Consider the following 27500-nt stretch of genomic DNA (forward strand, 5'->3'; position numbering starts at 1 on the left):
AAATTTCTTCTAAGTGGTTTTGTGTCTACATGATATCTTTATTTGTGTATTCAATTCTTTTAACTCAAGGATCGATTTAGTTCGGTAAACTTGCTTAAAAAATCTTCCTGCCATTATTGCCGTTTTAAAATTAACTATGAATGTTTTTATTTATATCTATATATGTAATGTGTGTGGATTTACCACATGATTACTGGACTTATTTCTCTTCCTCTTATTTTGTTGAAGTTTCTATAGTTTATATAGGAATTATTTATTTCAATGTTGTTACTGTTCTTGAAATTTTATCTTTCCTTGTTTTCTTTACTCACTGGGGCTATTTTCCCTGTTGGGAGCCCCTGGGGCTTATAGCATCCTGCTTTTACAACTAGGGTTGTAGCTTAGCAAGTAATAATAATAATAATAATAATAAATAATAATAATAATAATAATAATGGTCGTTCAATTAGTTCATTATGCATGTTGCATAGGATTTTTCATAACTCTGACCATCCTTTACATTCAGATCTCCCTGGACAATTCTATCCTGTTCGTAATATTAGGCAGGCAGTTAATTCTAATAGCCAGGCCTTCTCCATCATAAGACTCAATACTACACATTATTCTAAAAGTTTATTCCAGCTGTTACCAAGTTGTGGAATGATCGTCCTAATCGTGTAGTTGAATCAGTAGAACTTCAAAAGTTCAAAGTTGGAGCAAATGTTTTTATGTTGACCAAGCTGACATGAGTCCTTTTTTAGTGTTTATATATGACATATCTGTTTTGACGTTGTTAATAGTTTATATAGGACACATCTGTTTTGACGCTGTTAGTGTTTTAAGAATGATATATTTGTTAATTTATTCTCGTCATTTATTTATTTCCTTATTTTGTTTCCTCACTGGGCTATTTTTCCCTGTTGGAGCCCTTGGGCTTGTAGCATCTTGCTTTTCCAACTAGGGTTGTAGCTGGGCTAGTAATAATAATAAGAATAACACATACTGGACATTACACAGGACTGTGGCCGGACAATGGCGATGATGATGAGATGGGCCAAGGCCCAAGAGAAGCGCCTTGACACCTATCCCCAGGACCCACAGTCTCCTTCCCGGTCGGTCCTCCATAAACTGTTCTCTTTCTTCCCTTTTTTTCTGGTTCCTGGATAAGAGTTCTTAGAGTCGTCAACAACCGTTCGTGTAAAGAATGTATGACAGTTCGAATCCTTAATTACATCAGTTAATCTAAAAGATTAAATGATATTCACAGGCTAAGGGTGGTGGTAGCCGATGTGGGTAACGTCCTTGACTGGTGAACGCCAGACTGGGGTTCGAATCCCGCTCAGACTCGTTAGTTTCTTTGGTCGCTGCAACCTCACCATCCTTGTGAACTAAGGATTGGGGGTTTGGGGGAGCCTATAGGTCTATCCGGCGAGTTATCAGCAGCCATTGCCTGGCCCTCCTTAGTCTTAGCTTAGGTGGAGAGGGGGTTTGGGTGCTAATCATATGTTTATATGGTCAGTCTCTAGGGACTGCTTGATAGGGCAATATCACTGTCCCTTGTATCTGCCATTCATGAGGGGCCTTTAAACCTTTCAACGTGTTCATTTTGTTTATTTGCCAAGTGCTTGAAGTCTGGAGTAATCTGCTATCTTATCAGCTGTAGGCCTGTAACGCCTTATCTGTGTATTGACAAAATATTTGGTTTACGGAGATATGATTTAGAATTTTAGATGAAACTTGATGACGACATCATTTTCAAACCTTTGTTTTATATCGATGAAGATTTGATTATACGTAGCCATATACCATATCGGCCATCTTGAAGCATGGGAATTTTCGAAGATAATTTTGATATTTAATCGTAATCATATATATATATATATATATATATATATATATATATATATATATATATATATATAATATATATATATATATTAAAGCTCCTTTTACGCTTATAAGTTCAGTTCCCTATACGTTCAATATAATATTAACCAATCATAGAGAATACTAAGAGCAATAGTATAAATGTTTTGAGTGAAAAAAGACCTTTGCATGACTTCGAATGAATTATTCATTCATTCAAATTCTGTTGAATGAGAAAACTGCGGTTACAAAGAATATATATATATATATATATAATATATATATATATATATATATATATATATATATTATATATATATATATATATATATATATTATATATATATATATATATATATATATAAATATATATATATATATATTCGTTGGACTGAATAAAAGATTGAGCTTACACAAATTTAGGAAGTTATTTTCTAAGTATTCGATGACACGCACTGGTGTTCGCTCGCTTTCAAAACATTCAACAAATCTCTTAAATAGGTTAAAACGTTAAAAAGAAAAAAAAAAAAAGTATTCATGCAACCCAAGTTCGCCATTTCTCTCGGTTGTTGACAGGAAATGTATCAAGGTAAACGCAGTGACGCCACTGGGACTATGGCTAGGAGCCTTCTTCTTCTTCTTCTTCTTCTTCTTCTTCTTCTTCTTCTTCTTCTTCTTCTTCTTCTTCTTCTTTCTCATATGCATGATCGATTAGTAAAGTTTCTCTGTGAGGTTGGACAAAGAGCTTATTTATACATTTTACGTAAATGAGAAACAGAGAAAGAGAAGCTTGCTGAGTCAGTAGGAACATTTGTACCGTACCAATTCGAAGCACGGCAAGATATTCATATGGTCAACGTTTATCGGTATTGTTGAACCGTACTTGATCATTTTTGATGGAATAATTGTCCTTTTAACTTTTCCTTATATTGGCGTTGTCTTGGACGTTGTGGGACTGTTATAAACTCAGAGGTGGAAAGAAAAATGATATAGCTGTTTATCACACATACACACACCCATATATATATATATATATATATATATATATATATATATATATATATATATATATATATACTGTATATATATATATATATATATATATATATATATATATATATATATATATATATACAGTATATATATATATATATGTATATATATATATATATATATATATATATATATATATATATATATATATCTATATATACAGTATATATATATATATATATATATATATATATATATATATATATATATATATATATATATATATATATATCCTACGCCTATTAACGCAAAGGCCCTCGGTTTATATATATATATATATATATATATATATATATATATATATAATATATATATATATATATATATATATATATATATCCTACGCCTATTAACGCAAAGGCCCTCGGTTTATATATATATATATATATATAATATATATATATATTATATATAATGCATAGAGTATGTATATAAATATGTGTGTTTGTATGTATATACAAAGAAGCTGTGTAAAATGTGTACAAGATATAAACCCAGAACCACTGTATGCGTCTATGCCTCAAAAGAGAATCGGTGTAAACACATTTATGGTCACGTAATTAAATGAACCTCGAGGCTGCCAATATCAAATATCTTATCAAAGCAAAACAGAAACAAGAGAAGGATGTATCTTCGAAAGTGATCTACACAACAGCCTTATCGGGAGACGTTCGGTTGTTTTCCAAGCGGTTCGTTGTGTATTTGACAGTAGACCTTACCTCAAACGGGGCTAGTACGAGCTTGGGTAATTTTAACTATTCCAAGAGTCATGTTTTACTGGATGTGATTTTAAAGCTCTGTGGAGAGTATTTAGAAGGCAAATGTCAGTGGTAATTACTAGGTTGTAAGAAGGTATAGATTATACGAATGTGTGGTTGAATCATGTATCAAAATATTCATCAGTTCCCCAGATTGATAACATGAGACCCTCTCTCTCTCTCTCTCTCTCTCTCTCTCTCTCTCTCTCTCTCTCTCTCTCTCTCTCTCTCTCTCTCTCTCTCTCTCTCTCATTTTACCGATCTCAATACAAGGATCTCTTATTATTATTATTATTATTATTATTATTATTATTATTATTATTATTATTACTACTACTTGCTAAGCTACAACTCTATTTGGAAAAGCAGGATACTATAAGCCCAGGGGTTCCAACAGGGAAAATAGCCTAGGGAGATAAAAAAAGTAAGAAAAAGAAAATATCTAAAGAAGATTAACAACATTAAAATAAATATTTCCTACATAAACTATTAAAACTTGAAAAAAAGAGGAAGAGAAAGTAGATAGAATAGTGCATCCGAGTGTACCACCCTCAAGCAAGAGAACTCTAACTCAAGACAGTGGAAGACCATAGTACAGAGGCTAGGGCACTACCCAAGACTAGAGAACAATAATAGTATTTCGGAGTGTCCTTCTAGAAGAGCTGTTACTAAAGCTAAAGAGTCTCTTCTACCCTTAACAAGAGATCAAGTCTTGCATCATTACGATCCATAATGTGTAGAAGTTATAGATTATGACCATGGTCCAGCATGAAAAGAAAAAAAAATCGAAGGTTGGAATCAAGGGAGGCTAGTTAGATCTAACCTTCTCTGTTAGAATCAATTGTAGGTAATATCCATTTGGGAATTCAAACCTTCGCCTATTGTTTCGTCTGTAAGCTATGTATGTGTGTATGTGTTATATATATATATATATATATATATATATATATATATATATATATATATATATATATATATATATATATATATATATATATATATATATACCGTGCAGTACTTATGGATATAAAGACTGCATTAAATGTATTAATATCATTGAACTGAAAGAAATCCGTGAAATAACTTTCGCGTCAACAAATATATGATTTGTATTCTCATCCTCATACAGTATTCTCTTTAATTTGATTTCGAAGGTCAACTGTTAGCGTCTTATGTAGTGTCAGTGCGAAGTCAGGTTTGTTCTTCAGCCTTTTTCTAATACCTTGGTTAAAGTACTTTCTTAATTATGCCAGTCCTATAAGAGTCGAGTTACACTCATTGGCCTGGATAATATACTCACTTTTGATATGTTGAGCTGTTGAAGAGACTTATTTGCACAACTTTAGGCCGTAATTATGAGAGTAAGAAGAAATGCAGAGGTAATTTAGTTGGGAGTTGGGATAGAGGGAAAATTAGTTGGATTATTATTATTATTATTATTATTATTATTATTATTATTATTATTAGAGAGGAAAGAAATACAAGTCATTTGAAAGGACTCCATAGTTTTTTTTTTTTTTTTTTTTTTTTTTTTTTTTTTTTTTTTTTTTTTTTTTTTTGTGAGAAACTCATAGCATTATTTATCTGTTAATTCCTTTGACGAGTATAAACCTAAAGAAAACTATGTAACGCTGTTGGAAATGGAAGTATAGCTGCTGTTTTAATTCTTTGGAAAATAATATAAAATACTTTAAGGTATATACTGCATATATATATATATATATATAATATATATATATATATATATATATATATATATATATATATATATATATATATATATATATATATATATATATGTATATATATATACATATATATGTATATATATATATATATATATATATATATATATATATATATATATATTGTGTGTGTGTGTGTGTGTGTGTGTGTGTGACAATTATTCTTCGCTTAAGGGGTTAATTATTACACTGTAATTGTTCAGTAGTTACTTTACTCTTGGTAAGGATAGAAAATACTTTAACTATGGTAAGCAGCTCTTCTAGGAGAAGTGCACTCCAAAATCAAACCATTGTTCTCTAGTCTTTGGTAGCGCCATAGCCTATGTACCATGATCTTCCACTATCTTGTGGTAAAGTTCTCTTGCTTGAGGGTACACTCGGGCATGTAGTTCTATCCTATTTCTCTTCCTCTTGTTATTTTGAAGTTTTTACAGTTTATATATGAAAGATCTAATTTAATGTTGTTACTGTTCTCGAAATATTTTATTTTGATTGTTTATTCTTCACTTGTAGTTTATTTATATCCTTGTTTCCTTTCCTCACTGGGCTGCTTTCCTTGTTGGAGCCCTTGGGGTATTAAGCATGTTGCTTTTCCAACTAGTGTTATAGCCTAGCTTGAAATAATGATAATAATAATAAAAAAAAAAACAATAATAATAATAATAATAATAATAATACAAGTATACTTTTGGCATTATTGAAGGGTCTTCACGGCCTCATACAGGCTACAGCACAACCTCAATCTGTTTTACTAAGTCTTGCTCTTAACTTTTACTTCATCCTACAACTTCGATGTTTACCCCCAGTTCCGCACGGTCGCTGAATGAGCTCCCAGACCCCAGTGCTATGTCTTATGGCCTCTGAATCATAAATTCCAAGATAAAGATTATACGACTCATCTTTGTTTACTCATACACCAAGTAGGCGGGTATTTTTCTCACACATCCTCACAGATCTGGCAACACTAGGCCTACACCTAAGCTCGCACTTGAGTGGGTATCTACTAATCTAGATTAACTGTCCAAAGTCTATTTGCCCATTAGATAAGGGTAGAAGAAACACATAACCTCTAAGCATACAAGTCTATATTATTATTATTATTATTATTATTATTACTTGCCAAGCTACAACCCTAGTTGGAAAAGCACGATGCTACAAGCCCAAGGGCTCCAACAGGGAAATAGCCCGGTGAGGAAAGGAAACATGGAAAAATAAAATCTTTTAAGAAGAGCAACAATATTGAAATAAATATCACTTTATAAACCATAAAAACTTTAACAAAACAAGTGGAAGAGAAATAAGATAGAACAGTGTGCCTGAGTGTACCCTCAAGCAAGAGAACTCTAACCCAAGACAGTGAAAGACCATGGTACAGAGGCTAAGGCACTACCCAAGATTAGAGAACAATGGTTTGATTTTGGAGTGTCCTTCTCCTAGAAGAGCTGCTTACCACAGCTAAAGAGTCTCTTCTACCCTTACAAAGAGGAAAGTGGCCACTGAACAATTACAGTGCAGTAAGAAGAATTGTTTGGTAATCTCAGTGTTGTCAGGTGTATGAGGACAGAGGACAATATGTAAAGAATAGGCCAGACTATTCGGTGTGTGAATATGTAGGCAAAAGGGAAAATGGACCGTAACCAGAGAGAAGGATGCAATGTGGTACTGTCTGGCCAGTCAAAAGACCCCATAAAAGGAATGCATTTCCCTATCTCTTTCCTTATCACTATCTTTGATCTATTGTAATCCTTCTCTCCGTGTATAGCCATATTCCGAATTCCCCTTGAAAATTGATATGTCGTCGGTCTAGCTTCCTCATCCCAAAATTATCTGCTGAAAATTGAAAAGATATTACGTCGTATATGATCTTTTTATGCCAGTCTATTCCCGAAAATCTTCTTATCTCGTCAACTCATCGTCTTCTCTTCCTTCCTCTACTTTGTTTGCAATCTCTATGGACACATTTTGTTATTCTTCTTGTCCATATATTACCTGCCGTTATCATTATATGTCCTGTCCATATGCCTTTTTCTTGCCTGTTATTATAATATCCTCTACTTTAGTTTGCTTTCATATTCGTGTATCTTTTTCTGTCTCTGTTATTCCCATCATTATTCTTTCCATAGCTCTCTGAATTGTAACCAGCTTATGTTCCAACTCCAAGGATTTAGTAAGGCTCCAAATTTCGGATGCATAAGTGAATACTGGTAGGACTATCCTATTTAATACTTTTTTTTAGAGAAAGTAGCATATTACTTTTCATAATTTCATATTGTTTGCCAAAAGCTCTCCGTCCTATGCTTATCCTTCTTTTAATTTCCGTTTCGTGTCCTAGGGAACATTTACTGTTTATTCTAAGTACGTTTATTCATTAATAATCTCTAGAGATTCGCCCATAACCCTTATTTGTTCTTTGCATTTTCATTGTATATTATCTTAGTTATACTCATAGTAAGTTTTAGTCCTACATTTCTGCGTTCTCTATTCAAATCTTCTATCTATTATCTTTTTTTTACAAAATAAAACTATCATCTGCAAATATTAAGTTAAGGTGTGTGTGTACACACACACACCCACACCCACACACACACACACACACACACATATATATATATATATATATATATATATATATATATATATATATATATATATACATATATATATATATATATATATATATATATATATATATATATATATATATATATATATATATATATATATATATATATATATATACATGTGTGTGTGTATGTGTGTGTAATAATTTATCACTTCACACTCGTCATTTTCATTTATTCAAATAAGTCACAAATACTTCTTAATGGGGAGTTCGTTCTGCCTCGGGATCAAAACCCAAGGGAAAATTAATGTTTTGATAAGGCATTCCGGTCGGCCAAGGATTCGAAACCTGACTAAGTCAAAACTTTAGATGACAGACTGACAGTCGACCCCTTTCTATTATTATTATTATTATTATTATTATTATTATTATTATTATTATTATTATTATTATTATTATTATTGACAATCTAAAGCCACTGTAGTGTTAAAATATATTATTGTACAATGGTAAAAAATATACAAGGAGAGACTTTCGGATACTTGTATATTTTTACCATTGTACAATGATATATTTTAACACTACTGTGGCTTTTGGTTGTCAATAATATAGCCTCGTTACGGAGGTTCCTTAGTTCATTATTATTAAAGGCCAAGCTACAACCCTAGTTGGAAAAGCAGGATGCTATATGTCCAGGGGCCTCAACATGGAAAATAGCCCAGTGAGGAAACGAAACAATGAAAAATAAAATATTTTAAGGATAATAATATTACAATAAATATTTCCTATACAAACTATAAAAACTTTAACAAAACAAGAGGAAGAGAAACTAGGCCTAGTGGTAAAGGGGACCACTGCGCCTATCTTATGTCTGACGCTAGATCTCTTATTCACAAACAGAGGTTGAATGCAATTTCGAATGTATTTTTTCTGTCGTCTCCATAAACAAATAAAGTAGAAAATCACTCCCGCTTTCAATAACACTCCGAGCCGTTACCCCAGATTACTCTCAGACACACTATTCTATCTTGTTTCTTTTGCTCTTGTTTTTTTATATAATGAAAGATCTAATTTAATGTTGTTACTAATCTTAAGATATTATATTTTGATAGTTTATTATTTCTCTTGTAGTTTATTTATTTCCTTATTGTAGTTCATTGTTTCTCTTGAAGTTTATTTCTTTATTTCCTTTCCTCACCGGGCTATTTTTCCTGTTGGAGCCCATAGTCTTATAGCATCTTACTTTTCCATCAAGGATTATGGCTTAGCTTATAATAATAATAATAATAATAATAATAATTGGACATTTTGCTTGACTGTGACCTTTGACCTTCCAAAACTTAAGAATTTCCAGCTGCTTATATAACAGTTAATCCCTGCAAGTTTCATTGCGATTAAAATTGTGGTCAGGAAACTGTTCACAAACGAACACACACACAAACAGGGAGTAAAAAAACATAAACTCCCTCCAAGTTCGTTGGCGGGGAAGTAAAACATAACCTCCTTCCAACTTCGTTGGCGGAGGTACTGATATAGATTTGAGGAAAGATGAGAGAAATTACCCCATGACACTGCCATCTAGTGAGTGCGTTTGTCATCATTACTGTTTACTCCTAGCGTCTGGACATTTACGAAGAGTCTCTCTTCAAACATCTGGAGGAAAACAAGCAGAAGAGTTACGAGGCTGACTTGAATGACAACATCATCAACACTATTTGTGGCACTCTTGATGGATTGTAGTTGATGATACGTACTTAGTACGTTATTTAGTGTGATATATGATTAGAAGTACCGCTGTGGTAGTTTTCGTCTACTAGTACCGAATAGGTATGTACAAATTGACATGTAGTATTATTTTATTCAGTATATACAGTGCTGCCGGAAGTTTGGATAAAATCAAACATCTCTTGAAAGCCATTTTTTTTATAGTTTATTTATATTTTTTGGGTATTCCTAGAAAGTGAATATGTCTTAGGAACGGCGAAGGCTCGCAGCATCAGTAGTTTAGTTATAGTTAGAGGCCCAAGGAGATCTGTCTTTCCTCAAATAGTTAGTGAATGTGTTGGAAAAGGGATTTTCTTATTGTGATATTTCCTCCATAATTACTACAACAATTTGGGAAATTATATTAAGTAATTAGTTACTTTAGATTTGGGAGACACAACAGAATTTTGAGTACTTATAAAATAGAAATTACCATATAGTTATATGCTTCATATCAAAGATGTCTTTACAGGAAATCACATTAAAAGAAAAAAAAATTTATCACGTAAAATGAATACATCCTCACTTGACGTTTGTTCAATTTAGAATGCCTGGCCCTATGCAAGTCAAAGGTTGAGGTAAGTCATATACAGTATATCCTACCTAACCTAACCTCGCCCATAATACCTGTTACCTACTGAGGCAGAATTGTGGCATCATAGATTATATATATATATATATATATATATATATATATATATATATATATATATATATGTATATATATATATATATATATGTATATATATATATATATATATGTATATATATATATATATATATATATATATATATATATATATATATATATATATATATATATATATATACGGTATATATATATATATATATATATATATATATATATATATATATATATATATATATATATATATATATATATATATTTATAAATGTATATATGTATATATATTAATGTATATAATGTATATATATATATATATATATATATATATATATATATATATATATATATATATATATATATATATATATATAAATGTATATAATATATATATATATATATGTATATATAAATGTATATAATATATATATATATATATATATATATATATATATATATATATATATATATATGTATATATAAATGTATATAATATATATATATATATATATATATATATATATATATATATATATATGTATATATATATGTATATATAAATGTATATAATATATATATATATATATATATATATATATATATATATGTATATATAAATGTATATAATATATATATATATATATATATATGTATATATAAATGTATATAATATATATATATATATATATATATATATATATATATATATATATATATATGTATATATAAATATATATATATATATATATATATATATATATATATATATATATATATAAATGTGTACATATATATATATGTATATATATATATATCGTCATCGGCGCCCACTCGTGTCCGAGTATTGGGTTCTGTCGTTATCCATCAGCCTCCTATCGATGAAGAAGGGTGGAGGAAACGACAGAATGCCAGTAGCTGGGTATATTGTTTTGGGTGGTCATGGCTTTGCAACGGCCACGCACACACACTTGGCCCACACCGTTTTCACCGCGGCTCAAGACATATGAGACAGGCGGCTTCTCCGATGTTGGTTGCATAGGGCTGCCGGGTTCTTGTTATGTCAAGGCCCGCCTTGTTGCCTACCCGACAGGCATTGCCCTCTTCCGCCGGAGCTGGGAAGCTCCGCCGTTGGGGTCTTGTTTGGTTTGATTTTGGAGTTTTCCTTCTCCTTGCCTTTGCCTATCTTAAATAAAGGAGAAGGCCTATAGGGGTCCAGTCTTGGTCTGGTCTCTCAGACTGGCCTTAGCGGTATGGTTGAGCCTGCCAGGGTGGATAAACTACCCCACCGCCATTGCCCAGCCCATCATTGAGACACTCAAGCCCCTCTACTGCAGCAAAGTGCTGGACCATCAGAGGGGTATATATATATATATATATATATATATATATATATATATATATATATATATATATATATATATATATATATATAAATATGTGTGTTCCGACACAGAGACTTACCTTGAAACACTTTATAGGAGATTACTGGTAACTCCTCTCCGACGACCAGATTTTTACGTAGTTTCCCCCTACTTCCATGTTCTATACTGTCCTGAATAACGGGAAATAACATGACCTGGGGGCATTGCCCAGGCAGGTCGCCCGTCTTTGAGAAGCTCTCCCCAGTAAGTTTTCTGGTCGGTTCGTGAACACACGTGCTTCACGAAGCTCCTCATACTCCGTGCGATTCCCTTTGTGTTTGGTTCCACGTGCTTCCCACGTGATCGGGATCTCTTAGTGTGTGTTTAGTGCTTTCACTACGTGCTTTTGATTTCGCTCCCTTGTGCTTTCCTAGTGTTTTAGTGCTTTTCCTTTGTGGCTTGCTTGTGTCTACGGCCCTTTGTGTTGCGTTATGGAACACGTTCGCCGTTGTCCTGGGCCTAGGGCCGGTAGATCATGCAGGGCTTTTCTGTCTAAGCCCGAGGTTGACCCGCATACGTTGTGCACCTCGTGTAGGGGTAAAGCTTGTTCGCCGTCGGATAAGTGTTCCGAATGTGCCGATTGGCCCGAGGTCCAGTGGATAAAATTCCGTACCAAAAAGAAGAAGGCATCGAAGAAGTCCCCTAGGAAGACTAGCGTTTCTTCCCCTGCGACTTCAGCAGGAGAAGGGTCAGGTAGGGTACATCCGCCTTCCCCTACCCAAAGTAAGGGGCGAGGTAAGTCCAGGGAGAACATGCAGTTGGCTCCTCTTTCCCAAGAGAGGGAATTTGTGGGCGGTCCTTTGTTGGCCAAGGCAAGTCAGGCGACCGTAAGTGAGTGTAGTGGGGGTCCGGGGGACGTGGCTCTCTCTCATAAGGGCCACGTCTCGTCGGGGGACCCCATGTGGTCTAATAGTGTCCCTTTTTCTTCGTCAGGTTCCTGGGTGGAAGTTCCAGGGTCATCAGCGACGAGTGGTGGCGTCGGCAGAGAGGAGTCCCTGCAAGGAGATCCATTGGCTTGGGACGTGCCGAGGACTCCGATGAGGTCCCCACTGGACATGGAAGAAGGCCTTGGCGAGGCCTTCCCCGGTTTGGCGGGCCCGTCGGGATGGTTGCCGCCGAAGACTTCGCTACAGGAGAGTCTCCCCATTCCTTCTCCGTCAGGGGTACGGCGTAGCCCCAAGAAAACGCAGTCACGTGCTAGGTCACGATACGGAGGTCAGTCTTTCTCGTCAGGACGTGACTCTTCGGATTCGTCAAGCAGTGAACGGAGGAGACGACAGAGGAGGAAACGAGATCGGTCGGTGCGGAGGAACTCCCCTTTGCGGTCTCCCACAAGATCTCGGGACAGGGTGAGTCCCAGTTCCCCTCCTCCCAAAAGCAGGAGAACAACCCCCCCAGTAGGGACGTGGAAACGAGGTCGGTCTGTGCGGAGGAACTCCCCTTCGCGGTCTCCCACAGGATCTCGGGACAGGATGAGTCCCCGTTCCCCTACACCCAAAAGCAGGAGACCAGTCTCTCCGAAAGGGACGTGGGTGTTTGTCCCAGAGAACAACTTTAAAGTCTTTTCCAAGCCTATTGGTTCGACACATGAGCGGGCAGGAGACAGTCCCCCTAGAAGGACCTCCACGTGCCGCGTCACGGAGTCACCAGATGAGCGAAGGGCTACATCTTGCAGGCCTAAGACCCGTCTTGGAGACGTTTATCCCGCCCAGCGCAGGGGGCCGTCGTCTAGGCCGGGCAGCCTCGACAGGTCTCCCCATCGAGACCCCAGAAGGGGAAGGACACCTCCATCGAACTATCTCACGGAGGACACCGTTTCACCGAAAAAGGCCACGAAGAGGAGAGGGACGGCGGACGTCGAAGGTAAAGGGAACCGTGGGCCCCGCCATCACGGCAGAGACCGAGATCACAACTCGCCCCGTCGGTCGGAAGGAGGGGAGGGCGAGTCGGCGGTGACGGAGGACTCAGCGTACAGGAGAGTCCTTGCCTTAATTAGGGGTTATAACAACCTTATAGAACCCGCCACTCAAGAGGAAGAACCCTGGACTTCAGGCCTGAACAAGTTCATAGCGGTCCCCGCCCAGAAAAAGTCCTCTCTCTCTCTTCCCGAGGCCAGTAACGTGGGGATTGGAAAGACTCACATTGATAAGGTCATATCCCGCAATAGCGACTCCTGCAGGGGTCACAGCTCAGCAAAGCTCCTACAGGGTTTGAAGTCGCAGACGAAATACTACTCTTTAGAAAATAGGCCGACCGGTGCGTGCAAGACCGAGGAAACCATAGACATCCTGTGCCAGGGCATCTCCGACGGGAGGGCATCGGCAGCATCTACCTTCTTCTCCCCTTCCGAGTCGGCAATGATGGAGGAGATGTCCAAGGACTTAGTTAATGTGGCCTCCTGGCTGGATTGGTGGGCCACCACCCTAGTAGGCACCCAGATTCCTACAGACTCCATGGAACCTGCAAAACGGGAGGCTCTGAATGAGTTGCTGGGGTCAGGTAGCTGCGCCCTTAAATTCCTGACCTTTCAGTCTTTGGCTCTCTCCGCAAACTGGATTCTCCGGAGAAGAGACGCCCTAGTCAAGAACCTTCCCATTAAGATTCCTGACAGGGAAGCTAAAGCCTTGAAGACCTGCTCCGTCTGGGGGGAGCAGCTTATTCCGACGAAGAAGGCGGAAGAGGTCGTGGAGAAGTTGGCCAAAAAGAGGGAGCTACCTACCCTGAAGCCACAGGCGGCACGCCGCCCCATCTTCAGGAGGCCAGTGACAGAAGCACCCATGGCCGCGCGTACCACACCAACTCAAGGAAGGAGGGAACCCTCGTCAGGACAGTGGTCTTCCTCTGTGGTTCCCCCCCGAAGAGGTTCATCTTCTAACCCCCCAACGTATAGGTCTTCTTTCTATTCCTCCAGGAGGGGGAGAACAGGCCGTTCTTCCCGTAGGAGATAAGATGGGAGGCCCCCCTCCCCTGCCCAAGCCTCAGGTAGGGGGATGCCTCAGACTCACTTGGCAAGCATGGAAGCTCCACGGAGCAGATCCGTGGACAGTTACAGTACTAAAGGAGGGCTACAGGATCCCCTTCATGGAAGAGACACCCCCCCTAGTTCCAGCAACGCAGGCAGACTGGTTGGTGCCCAAGGACCTGGCGAAGAGGGCAGCGTTGGACGAAGAAGTCAAGACGTTGCTGCAGAACGGAGCTTTAGAAACAGTGACATTCCCGGGTCCGGGGTTCTACAGCCGCCTGTTCCTAGTGGAAAAAGCGACAGGAGGGTGGAGACCTGTAATAGACCTGTCAGCCCTCAACAGGTTTCTCAGGAAAGTGACCTTCAAAATGGACACTCCAAGAACGGTCATGGCGTCCTTGAGAGAGGGCGACTTTATGATTTCTATAGACCTCAAGGACGCCTACTTCCAAGTGCCCATTCATCCGTCGAGCAGGAAGTTTCTCCGGGTCAAGTGGGGTACCCAGGTGTTACAATTCAAGGCCCTATGCTTCGGTCTTTCAACAGCCCCCCAGGTATTCACGAGGGTCTTTACGACGGTCTCCATATGGGCCCACGAACGGGGCATTCGACTCATCAGGTACCTGGACGACTGGTTACTCCTTTCATCCTCAAAGGAAGACTTGAAACAACAGGGCGAAGATCTTCTTCAATTGTGCAAGACCCTGGGCATCGTGGTCAACTTGGAGAAATCACAGCTAACCCCATCCAACAGGAGGACGTACCTTGGAATGGTCCTGGATTCGTTACAGGTCAAGGCATTCCCAACCACGGAAAGGCTGGACAACCGGGATCGAGTGCTCCGGCCCTTCCTTCTGGGTCGCCCCAGAAGAGCGCAGGATTGGCAAAGGTTGGTAGGGCACCTGGTGTCCCTAGAGAAGCTGGTACCTCACGGGAGACAGAACTTAAGGGTGGTTCAATGGAACCTGAAAGAACATTGGAACCAGAAAAGTTCCCCGGACATTGTGGTCCCTCTCCTTCAGGAGTCCAGGAAGGCCTTGGAATGGTGGCAGGATCGGTCGAACACCCTAAGGGGGATGCCACTGTCCTCCCAACCTCCAGAGGTTCTTCTCTTCACGGACGCATCGAAGGACGGGTGGGGAGCCCATCTCCGGGAAAAGACAGCAAAGGGGGCGTGGTCAGAGGGGGAGAAATCCCTACACATAAATATCCTGGAAATGAGAGCGGTCCAAGAAGCCTGCAACCACTTCGAGGAGGACATGAGAGGGCATTCGGTGGCCCTAATGTCAGACAATGCAACGGTGGTGGCTTACGTGAAGAAGGAGGGGGGACTGAGATCAAAAGAGTTGTGCGATCTAGCCCTTCAAATCCTAAAATGGGCAGAACAGAAGGACGTCATCCTGACGGCAAGGTTCATCCCAGGGAAGAACAACGTCCTAGCAGACGGCCTCAGCAGAGTGGGGCAAGTGGTAGCAACAGAATGGTCCCTACACCCACAAGTGGCAAGCTACATTATACAGATGTGGGGATCTCCGGTAATGGATCTGTTTGCAACAAGGTTGAACGCGCAACTCCCCTTATTTTGTTCTCCCGTCCCAGATCCGAAGGCGGCAATGGAAGACGCCTTTCAGCACAAGTGGGACGGACTGGACGTGTACGCCTTCCCCCCCTTCTCCCTGATAAGGCAGGTCCTCAACAGAGTAAGGGCAGCAACCAACCTAAGGATGACTTTGGTAGCGCCTTGGTGGCCGGAGAGAGAATGGTTCGCGGACCTAAGGAACCTCACCGTCCTACCTCCTTGGCCTCTACCCGGCAGGTCAGACCTATTAAAACAACCTCACTTTCAGCGGTTTCACAGAAACCCGCAAGCCCTTCGTCTTCACGCCTGGAGATTATCCAGCGGCTCCTGAAGAAGCAAGGGTACTCCGGCAAGACAGCCAGGAGGATGTCGCTATACCTGAGGAAATCATCCACAGCCGTCTACCAGTCTAAGTGGGCGGTATTCGTGAAGTGGTGCAGGGACAAGAAGTTAGAGCCCTTGGAAGCGTCAGTGCCCGTGATAGCCGACTTCATGGTTTATCTCAGGGACAAGTTAGACATGTCAGTTCCAGCGATCAAGGGAGTTCGGGCGGCCCTGGGTCAAGTCTTTCTTCTCAAGGGCATAGATCTCGGCTCCTCCAGGCATATCTCCATGCTTATCAGAGCGTTCGAACAATCATGCCCCCCTTCCGCCCCTAGAATCCCGAGTTGGGACTTAGCGCGAGTCCTAGATATGTTAAGGAACCCACCATTCGAGCCCTTAAAGGACATTGATGACAAGAATCTCACGCTCAAGGCGGTCTTCTTGCTAGCATTAGCCTCGGCTAAGAGGGTGGGCGAACTACACGGACTGTCATTCGAGGTGGAACACACTAGGGGATGGCAGGAAGTAACCTTTAAGTTTGTCACATCCTTCGTCGCCAAGACTCAGAACCCCTCGGTGTGGGATCCGAGGTTTGAGAGTTTTTCGATTCCGGCAATCCCGAATAAAGGAAACCCGGAGGACCTAAAATTATGCCCGGTCAGGACTATTAGGAAATACCTTAAGAGAACGGCAAACCTCCGCCCGTCTATCAAGAATCTCTTCGTCTCATGGGGAAAAATAAAGAAAAACATATCCAAAAATACGGTTTCGTTCTGGCTCAGGAAAGTGATCACGCAAGCCTACTTAAAACAAGGTCTTCCTACACCGGGGAAACCCAAAGCTCACGATGTTCGGGGCATTAGCACCTCTCTAACGTTCGAAAAGAACATGTCAGTAGCGCAGGTTCTTCGAGCGGGAACTTGGTCCAACCAGTCGACCTTCACCGCACATTATCTCAAGGACTGTACGAGAAAGTCTCTAGACGGGTTTTCTATCGGGCCGGTCATCTCAGCCCTGCATTCGGTTTGACGGCTCAAGCCCCAGGCTCAATCGCGAAACATAAAGTATCTAGACACAAGGAGCCGAGTTCTATTTTCCCCCCTTTTCTAACTTTCTCGTACCGTCAGTCGTCATCAAGAAATATCGCTCATTACACAAGACGAAAATTCGCCATATCAAGCACAACGAAGATATTGCAGAAGGGTAAGTGTTATATCACACTTAATGAGTCTTTTACGTAGTTTTCCCTACTGTCCTTCGGGGTCAGGGCTAAAGGGCACTCCCCCCTCCTAAGGTGTAAGTCTCCTATAAAGTGTTTCAAGGTAAGTCTCTGTGTCGGAACAAATCACAAATTTTAAGTAATTTGTATTTTTCCTAACAATACTTACCGAAGAAACACTTTAGGTTTAGGGCCCCCCCAACCGTCCCCGCAGTGCCCCGCTGACCTCGTGGTTTTGTTCATTACATAAAACTTACTGGGGAGAGCTTCTCAAAGACGGGCGACCTGCCTGGGCAATGCCCCCAGGTCATGTTATTTCCCGTTATTCAGGACAGTATAGAACATGGAAGTAGGGGGAAACTACGTAAAAATCTGGTCGTCGGAGAGGAGTTACCAGTAATCTCCTATAAAGTGTTTCTTCGGTAAGTATTGTTAGGAAAAATACAAATTACTTAAAATTTGTGATATATATATATATATATATATATATATATATATATATATATATATATATATATATATATATATATATATATATATATATATATATATATATATATATATATATATATATATATATACTGCATATATATATATATATATATATATATATATATATATATATATATATATATATATATATATATATATATATATATATATATATATATATATATATATATATATATATATATATATATATATATATATACAGTATATATATATATATATATATATATATATATATTTTTAAATGTATATATGTATATATATTAATGTATATAATGTATATATATATATATATATATATATATATATATATATATATATATATATATATATATATATATATATATATATATATATGTATGTGTATATAAATATCACCCACGAACGGCATTTAATACCGAATTCTATCTTTGGGAATATATATCCACTTGGAATTCATTTTATGGTAACAGCTTCTGGCCGGGTGGAGATTCGAACCCCCACCTGTGTGGCTTGAAACTATGCCTACAGTGACTCTACCGAGTGAGCTATCAAGAGAGAATAAAAGTTTATGACAATTCTCCGTAAATATTCCTATCGAATTTTAGGAATCTGTTCATAGACTTGAAATAAACCTATCTCGACCATGATAGCTGAATCGTGAGTTTGTAACACGTGGTTATTTTAAATGAAAATATATCACAAGCACACGTGATTTCAATCAATGTAAATATCACCCACGAACGGCATTTAATACCGAATTCTATCTTTGGGAATATATATCCACTTGGAATTCATTTTATGGTAACAGCTTCTGGCTGGGTGGAGATTCGAACCCCCACCTGTGTGGCTTGAAACTATGCCTACAGTGACTCTACCGAGTGAGCTATCAAGAGTGAATAAAAGTTTATGACAATTCTCCGTACATATTCCTATCGAATTTTAGGAATCTGTTCATAGACTTGAAATAAACCTATCACGACCATGATAGCTGAATCGTGAGTTTGTAACACGTGGTTATTTTAAATGAACATATATCACAAGCACACGTGATTTCAATCAATGTAAATATCACCCACGAACGGCATTTAATACCGAATTCTATCTTTGGGAATATATATCCACTTGGAATTAATTTTATGGTAACAGCTTCTGGCCGGGTGGAGATTCGAACCCCCACCTGTGTGGCTTGAAACTATGCCTACAGTGACTCTACCGAGTGAGCTATCAAGAGAGAATGAAAGTTTATGACAATTCTCCGTACATATTCCTATCGAATTTTAGGAATCTGTTCATAGACTTGAAATAAACCTATCTCGACCATGATAGCTGAATCGTGAGTTTGTAACACGTGGTTATTTTAAATGAACATATATCACAAGCACACGTGATTTCAATCAATGTAAATATCACCCACGAACGGCATTTAATACCGAATTCTATCTTTGGGAATATATATCCACTTGGAATTCATTTTATGGTAACAGCTTCTGGCCGGGTGGAGATTCGAACCCCCACCTGTGTGGCTTGAAACTATGCCTACAGTGACTCTACCGAGTGAGCTATCAAGAGAGAATAAAAGTTTATGACAATTCTCCGTACATATTCCTATCGAATTTTAGGAATCTGTTCATAGACTTGAAATAAACATATCTCGACCATGATAGCTGAATCGTGAGTTTGTAACACGTGGTTATTTTCAATATTAATCTTACCCGATGATCATGTAGCTGTCAACTCTGTTGCCCGACAGAAATCTACGGTCGGGATACGCCAGCGATCGCTATACAGGTGGGGGTGTACACAACAGCGCCATCTGTGAGTAGGTACTCAAGTACTTCTTGTCAACAAGAACTCAATTTTTCCTCTTGTCATGCCACCGGCAAGACCTACTAATACGCCGTCCCTAACTGGATTTGTTTTCACCACTTTTTGGTGAAGTACACTATTCCAGTTTTGAGCTTTCGCTATGCAGGGGTTTTATCTTCATTTCAAAACTTGAACTCGTTTTGGATAGATTTAATTATGGTGTCGAAGAGAGTATAGACTCTCTTTCACTTTTAATGACCGACCCTTCCCTTAGACGGAAGTGTGTTTAGGTTTTTGGTAATTTTGCTTAACAAAGTTATAGATTTATTTTATATCTCTCCGCCATTTATAGGCCTCTTCGATTAACTTTCCATTTATTATAAACTTATAAAAATTAATTTTTATGTTTGTTTATATGCGACCTTCCCTAATAGTTGGCGGTCCTTACTTGGAACCGAAGTTAATTAACATTGAGCCCGTCATATCGTATTTCCTGTTAAGAATTTATGCTATTTTAATTTTAATGTTTTTGAAAGAATTTCTTTGATAGTCTCGTACTGTTTTCAAAGATGAACTAACGTTTAGTTTAGTCTCCGCAGTTGTTGACGTTCAGAACGTTCAACATGCGCTCTATCGTTACGATAGAGAGAGAGTATTTCACGGTTTCACGTTGCAGTAAGAGTAAACCGATTCTAGCGTTTCGTTCATTCTTTCTTAGCTTAAATGGTTTTAATTCTAATAAGGAACTTTTTATTTGGGAAACCTTTCAGTTTTGTTCCTTTAACAAATAATATGTTTTAACGATATATAATTGGGCTCATCTCTCAGGTTCTAGTCAAGAGAGAGAGAGAGAGAGAGAGAGAGAGATAGAGACGGAGGGAGAGAGAGGAGGATAAACGTTTCGTTCAGCGGGTAACGTTGTTCTCGTTTTTTTTTTTTTTTTTTTTTTTTTTTTTTACTCTTCTCCCTAGTCGCTATAGGGGAAGAAGGTAAAACGTTTCTAGAGTTTTATTCTTGTTCCCAGGCTTTATGCGGTGAGAGATTTTAAATATAGTTTATTCGATCTAGTGTTTAGTCTCTTTTCCAGCCACTGAATTCTTTATCTTTCATTATGTTTTTCTGTTATATTGTAAAACTGTTTTCGCAATTACTACCTTTTAATGAAGGATAGGATTGCGTGTTTCAGGTACAAATCACTTAAAGTTTCGAGTTCAGTGAAATAAGTGCAAACAGAAAATCAAAAGTGATAAAGTGATATGCGCAAAGTGTTACAGTGTTGCGTTCGAGGGTTCGTTTGTTCGTGCCAGTTGTTCACCTTGTCCGATACCTCTTACAAGCTCCCAAGCCCAGGGGAGAAGTAATGTCGAAGGACTTATGGGTTCCACAGGTCTTGATATACGAACAGACGTTTCCCTCCGTGGTTTCGGGTGTATCTACACACGTTGCCGACGTGATCACCCCACCCACACAAAGACGAGAGAGCCCATTTATTCCTCGTCTGCGGAAGAGGTTTCTCGCAGAAACCATGGACCAAATCTTGCAGCTTTTAAGTGCAAGTCGGTCCCTTCCGCGCAAGTCCAACGGCCTAGGTGTAGCCACTGGGTCAGTTCGGACTCGCTCCAGTCATCCGACGACTGCACACCTCCCAAGAGAGGCAAGGTGGTACCGCAACAGGCAGTAACTCCGTCTGTTGCCGCACCAGCTGTTTTAGACCCTCAGTCACAACGGACAGTAGCTCCGTTTGTTGTTGTCTTTCATAGACCCTAGTGGTCCATGCTGCAGACTATGCAGTCTCAGCTTGCGGCTTTCATGCAGGAGTATCATGCTGAGAAGGTTAACACTGCACCTGTTAACCTACAACCCGCCGAGGTTGTGCGCTCAGCAGATACTGCGGCTGCCTGCTCCCACACTCCACCTGTGAGAGCTCCACCACCGATGCGCAGTCCACCCTGCCAGACGCATGTTCTTGCTGCTCCATCCGTTGACATGCGTGAGCTTCCGCATCAGCAGTGGGAAGGTGCTGTAGAGCTGCCGGGTTCCAGCACTATGCGGCTTTCTCCGCATCCATGCAGCATGCTCCGCATACCAGACAGCATGCTCCGCATACCATACAGCATGCTCCGCAACCCACCGCAGCCCCTCCCACGCTCCAGCACTCTGCTTTTGTTGTTGCCAGCTCCCACACTCCGACTGCGGAGAAGGTTGACGATGCACCCGTGGGCCTACACCTCCCACGGTTGTGCGCCCGGCATGGCTTCCTGCTCTCACACTCTTGTTGTGAGAGCTCCTCCACCCATGCACAGTCAACCCTGCCAGATGTATGATGACTCCCACACACAGAGCACTCCGTTGCTGTGCGTGAGCTACCACAAGCTGCCGTGTTTTGACACGGTGTGTCAGCCTCCGCAACACACTGTGGTTACCGCCACTCGCCTGCAGCAACTAGTCAGTCAGGAGTTGAGGCTTCCCCACACAACTTTGGTTGTTGCCATCTCACAGACTGTCAAACAGTTACATGACGTTGCCTTCTGGTCTGCTACTTATACACCAGTGCTGTATGTCCTCACGCTCCTGTTGTGGTTGACTGTTCAGTTTTTGACAGTTCACAGACTGTCAAGCAGTTTCATAACGTTGCCTTCTGGTCTGCTGCTTTTGCACCAGTGAAACCCTCACTGAGAGAACCTAGCTTTTCTCGGATATGGTTCCTGTAGATGAGAAAGTGCTGTTCTCCCTCCTTCTGATATTCCCTTGAGGACTCTGTCATTTGGAGAGTAGCCTTAAGCTGCTTAGCCTCCTATGGACTTTAATTTAAGCATAACATGCTTCCAGGGAGGGTAAATGGTTCCGCTTCAGTCGCTAACCCCGTCTGTTGCCACACCTGCTCCCATAGACCTTGGGCTTTGTTGCAAGACATGCAGTCCAAGCTTAGTCCTTGATAGAGGATTTTTTACGGAGAAGAACCTTCTTGCCAACGACCTTCCTACTGGTTGGTTGTACGCCCTGTTGACGCTGAGGTATCCTACTCACGTCCGCCAGTTGAGATGGTTCCTCCACCGGTGCGACCCAGTGTGGGTTGCCAGTCGCACGTTGACGTTAAGCTACTCTCGGAGGTGGTTGTGGACGTTCAGTGTTTCACTGGGAAGACGTTCAACAACCAGCAGAGGTGACTTGTTGTGACGCAGTGTGGCAACCTCAGCAACCCGATAAGGGGTTGTCTGTACTACCCAGACAGTCTAGACAGTTTCGGGTTGTCGCTGTACTTCCTCGCATCCCCATGGTTGACAGTTCACAGACTGTGCAGCAGTACCATGATCTTGTGTCCGGCTCCGTCACGCATCCACCAGTGCGACCGGATTCAGCGAGTCAGACGTTGCCCACTCCGTTACCGTTTCCTCATCAGTTTCGGATGAGGAACCCTCTGATGAGGACATGGCTGAACAAGAAGATCAATCCCCAGCCCTGCTATCCATCCAGAAGATGCTGAAGAAGGAATACGGCCCTGTCAGGCTGTGGATGAGTCTGGTTAGGACACTGTCATCCGTGGTTCAATTGGTGTCACTTGGAAGACTTCACCTCCGTCCTCTTCGGTTTCATCTAGCTCTTCACTGGAAAAGGACGAGACGCTAGAAGCGGTCTCGATCCCGGTTTCCGGAAGATAAGTCTGGTCTAACCTGAGGAAAGGGCTTTATCAACCTTTTATAGGGTCTTCCCCTGACTGTTCAGACCCCCAACCACGTTCTCTTCTCTGACGCATCGGACGTAGGCTGGGGTGCGACCTTAGGCGGTAGGGAATGCTCGGGATTATGGAACTCGAGTCAAAGGACAATGCATTTTAACTGCAAGAAGCTTCTGGCAGTACGTCTGACCTGGAAAAGCTTCAGGTCTCTCCTTCAAGACAAAGTAATGGAGGTCAACACGGACAACTCCCTGCTTTGATGTTCATCTCCTAGCAAGGAGGGACCTACTCTCTGACATGGTGCGAGTTCGCTAGTGACCTCCTCTCCTGTTCAACAGGTCTAGACTTTTCACTAGTAACAAATTTCTTCCAAGGCAACTTGAATGTCTTAGCAGTTTGTCTCAGTAGGAAGGGACAATAATTCCAACATATTGGACCCTCCACTGAGATGTATGCAAGAGACTTTGGGTCACCTGGGGCCAGCCAACCATAGATCTCTTCGCAACCTCGATGTCCAAGAGGCTCTCAATACTTTGCTCACCTATCCCGGACCCAGCAGTGGTTCTTTTAGATGCCTTTCTACTAGATTAGTCTCATCTAGATCTATATGCATTCCCTCCGTTCTAGATTGTCAACAAGGTACTGCAGAAGTTCGCCTCTCACGATGGGACAAAGTTGACACTAGTTGCTTCCCTCTGGCCCGCGAGAGAAGAACTTACCGAGGTACTTCGATGGCTAGTAGACGTTCCCAGAACTCTTCCCCTAAGGGTGGACCTGCTACGTCTGCCACGCGTAAGAAGGTACTCCAAGGCCTCCACGCTCTTCGTCTCACTGCCTTCAGAGTATCGAAAGACTCTCGAGAACTAGAGGTTTTTCGAAGGAGGCAACCAGAGCGATTGTTAGAGCAAGGAAAACATCCACCCTTGGAGTCTACCAATCGAAGTGGGAAATCTTCCTAAACTGGTGCAAGTCAGTATCCGTATCCTCGACCAGTACCTCTGTAACTCATATAGCTGACTTCCTCTTATATCTGAGGAAAGAGCGATCCCTTTCAGCTCCCACTTTCAAGGGTTACAGAAGCATGTTGGCATCAGTCTTCCGTCACAGAGGCTTAGATCTTTCCAACAATAAAGATCTACAGGACCTCCTTAAGTCTTTTGAGACCACGAAGGAGCGTCGTTTGGTTACACCTGGTTGGAATTTAGACGTGGTTCTAAGATTCCTTATGTTAGACAGGTTCGAACCACTTCAATCAGCCTCCCTGAAAGACCTCACCTTTAAGACTCTTTTCCTGATATGCTTAACCACAGCTAAAAGAGTCAGTGAGATTCATGCCTTCAGCAAGAACATCGGATTTTCATCCGAAACGGCTACATGTTCTACATCTTGGTTTTCTAGCCAAACACGAGCTGCCTTCTCGGCCTTGACCAATATCGTTCGTTATTCCAAACTTATCGTATGGTTGGAAATGAACTAGAAAGAGTATTATGTCCTGTAAGAGCTCTTAAGTTCTATTTTAAAAACCTTTACGGGGCCCGTCTGAAGCTTTATGGTGTTCAGTTAAGAATTCATCTTTGCATATGTCAGAGAATTCTTTATCCTATTATTTTCAGACTGTTAATACGAGAAGCTCCTTCCCTTCTGAATGAGGAAGACCAAGCTTGGCTGAAGGTAAGGACACACGAAGTTAGAGCTGTCACAACTTTCGTGACCTTTTAATGAAATAGATCTCTGCAAAATATTTTCGACGCAACCTTTTGGAAAAGCTAATCAGTGTTCGCGTCTTTTATCTTAAGAATGTCCAGTCTCTTTACGAGAACTGCTACACTCTGGGACCATTCGTAGCAACGAGTGCAGTAGTGGTGGGGGCTCCACCACTACAATTCCCTAATTCCAGAACCTTTTTAATCTTTCTCTTGAAATATTTCTGGGTTGTCCGGAAGGCTAAGAAGCCTTCCGCATCCTGGTTGATTTGGCGGGTGGTCAAATTCTTTCTTGAGAAGCGCCTGGATTAGAGGTTGTAATGAGGTCCTTTAGTATGGGTTGCAGCCTTTCATACTTCAGCACCTAGGAGTCGCTCAGCATCCTAAGAGGATCGCTAGGCTCAGTAAGGAAGACGTACTTAAAAAGGCAGAGTAATGGTTCAAGTCGACTTCCTTACCAGGTACTTATTTATTTTATGTTTGTTATTTTGAATAACGGCTAAAATAAGATACGGGATACTTAGCTTCTTTGTTAACATGTATGCTGGTCTCCACCCACCACCCTGGGTGTGAATCAGCTACATGATCATCGGGTAAGATTAATATTGAAAAATGTTATTTTCATTAGTAAAATAAATTTTTGAATATACTTACCCGATGATCATGAATTTAAGGACCCGCCCTTCCTCCCCATAGAGAACCAGTGGACCGAGGAGAAAATTGAGTTCTTGTTGACAAGAAGTACTTGAGTACCTACTCACAGATGGCGCTGTTGTGTACACCCCCACCTGTATAGCGATCGCTGGCGTATCCCGACCGTAGATTTCTGTCGGGCAACAGAGTTGACAGCTACATGATCATCGGGTAAGTATATTCAAGAATTTATTTTACTAATGAAAATAACATTTTTAAATGAACATATATCACAAGCACACGTGATTTCAATCAATGTAAATATCACCCACGAACGGCATTTAATACCGAATTCTATCTTTGGGAATATATATCCACTTGGAATTCATTTTATGGTAACAGCTTCTGGCCGGGTGGAGATTCGAACCCCCACCTGTGTGGCTTGAAACTATGCCTACAGTGACTCTACCGAGTGAGCTATCAAGAGAGAATAAAAGTTTATGACAATTCTCCGTACATATTCCTATCGAATTTTAGGAATCTGTTCATAGACTTGAAATAAACCTATCTCGACCATGATAGCTGAATCGTGAGTTTGTAACACGTGGTTATTTTAAATGAACATATATCACAAGCACACGTGATTTCAATCAATGTAAATATCACCCACGAACGGCATTTAATACCGAATTCTATCTTTGGGAATATATATCCACTTGGAATTAATTTTATGGTAACAGCTTCTGGCCGGGTGGAGATTCGAACCCCCACCTGTGTGGCTTGAAACTATGCCTACAGTGACTCTACCGAGTGAGCTATCAAGAGAGAATAAAAGTTTATGACAATTCTCCGTACATATTCCTATCGAATTTTAGGAATCTGTTCATAGACTTGAAATAAACCTATCTCGACCATGATAGCTGAATCGTGAGTTTGTAACACGTGGTTATTTTAAATGAACATATATCACAAGCACACGTGATTTCAATCAATGTAAATATCACCCACGAACGGCATTTAATACCGAATTCTATCTTTGGGAATATATATCCACTTGGAATTCATTTTATGGTAACAGCTTCTGGCCGGGTGGAGATTCGAACCCCCACCTGTGTGGCTTGAAACTATGCCTACAGTGACTCTACCGAGTGAGCCATCAAGAGAGAATAAAAGTTTATGACAATTCTCCGTACATATTCCTATCGAATTTTAGGAATCTGTTCATAGACTTGAAATAAACCTATCTCGACCATGATAGCTGAATCGTGAGTTTGTTGCTCCCCTCTGGCCCGCGAGAGAATGGTTCACCGA

General features: G+C 40.1%; 2 protein-coding genes across 4 annotated transcripts in view; one reads left to right on the forward strand and one right to left on the reverse strand.

The window, feature by feature from the left end:
• LOC137623317 (uncharacterized) overlaps positions 1-27500 on the reverse strand; it is a 209531-nt gene that overhangs the window by 86575 nt on the left and 95456 nt on the right. The window lies entirely within an intron of this gene.
• LOC137623316 (caspase-3-like) overlaps positions 9610-27500 on the forward strand; it is a 68546-nt gene continuing 50655 nt past the window's right edge. The window contains exon 1 of the mRNA XM_068354115.1: positions 9610-9791. The gene's annotated coding sequence lies outside the window, so the exon portion shown is untranslated. The remainder of the gene's footprint in view (positions 9792-27500) is intronic.

This window comes from Palaemon carinicauda, chromosome 30, assembly GCF_036898095.1.
Source record: "Palaemon carinicauda isolate YSFRI2023 chromosome 30, ASM3689809v2, whole genome shotgun sequence".
Classification (NCBI taxonomy): domain Eukaryota; kingdom Metazoa; phylum Arthropoda; class Malacostraca; order Decapoda; family Palaemonidae; genus Palaemon; species Palaemon carinicauda.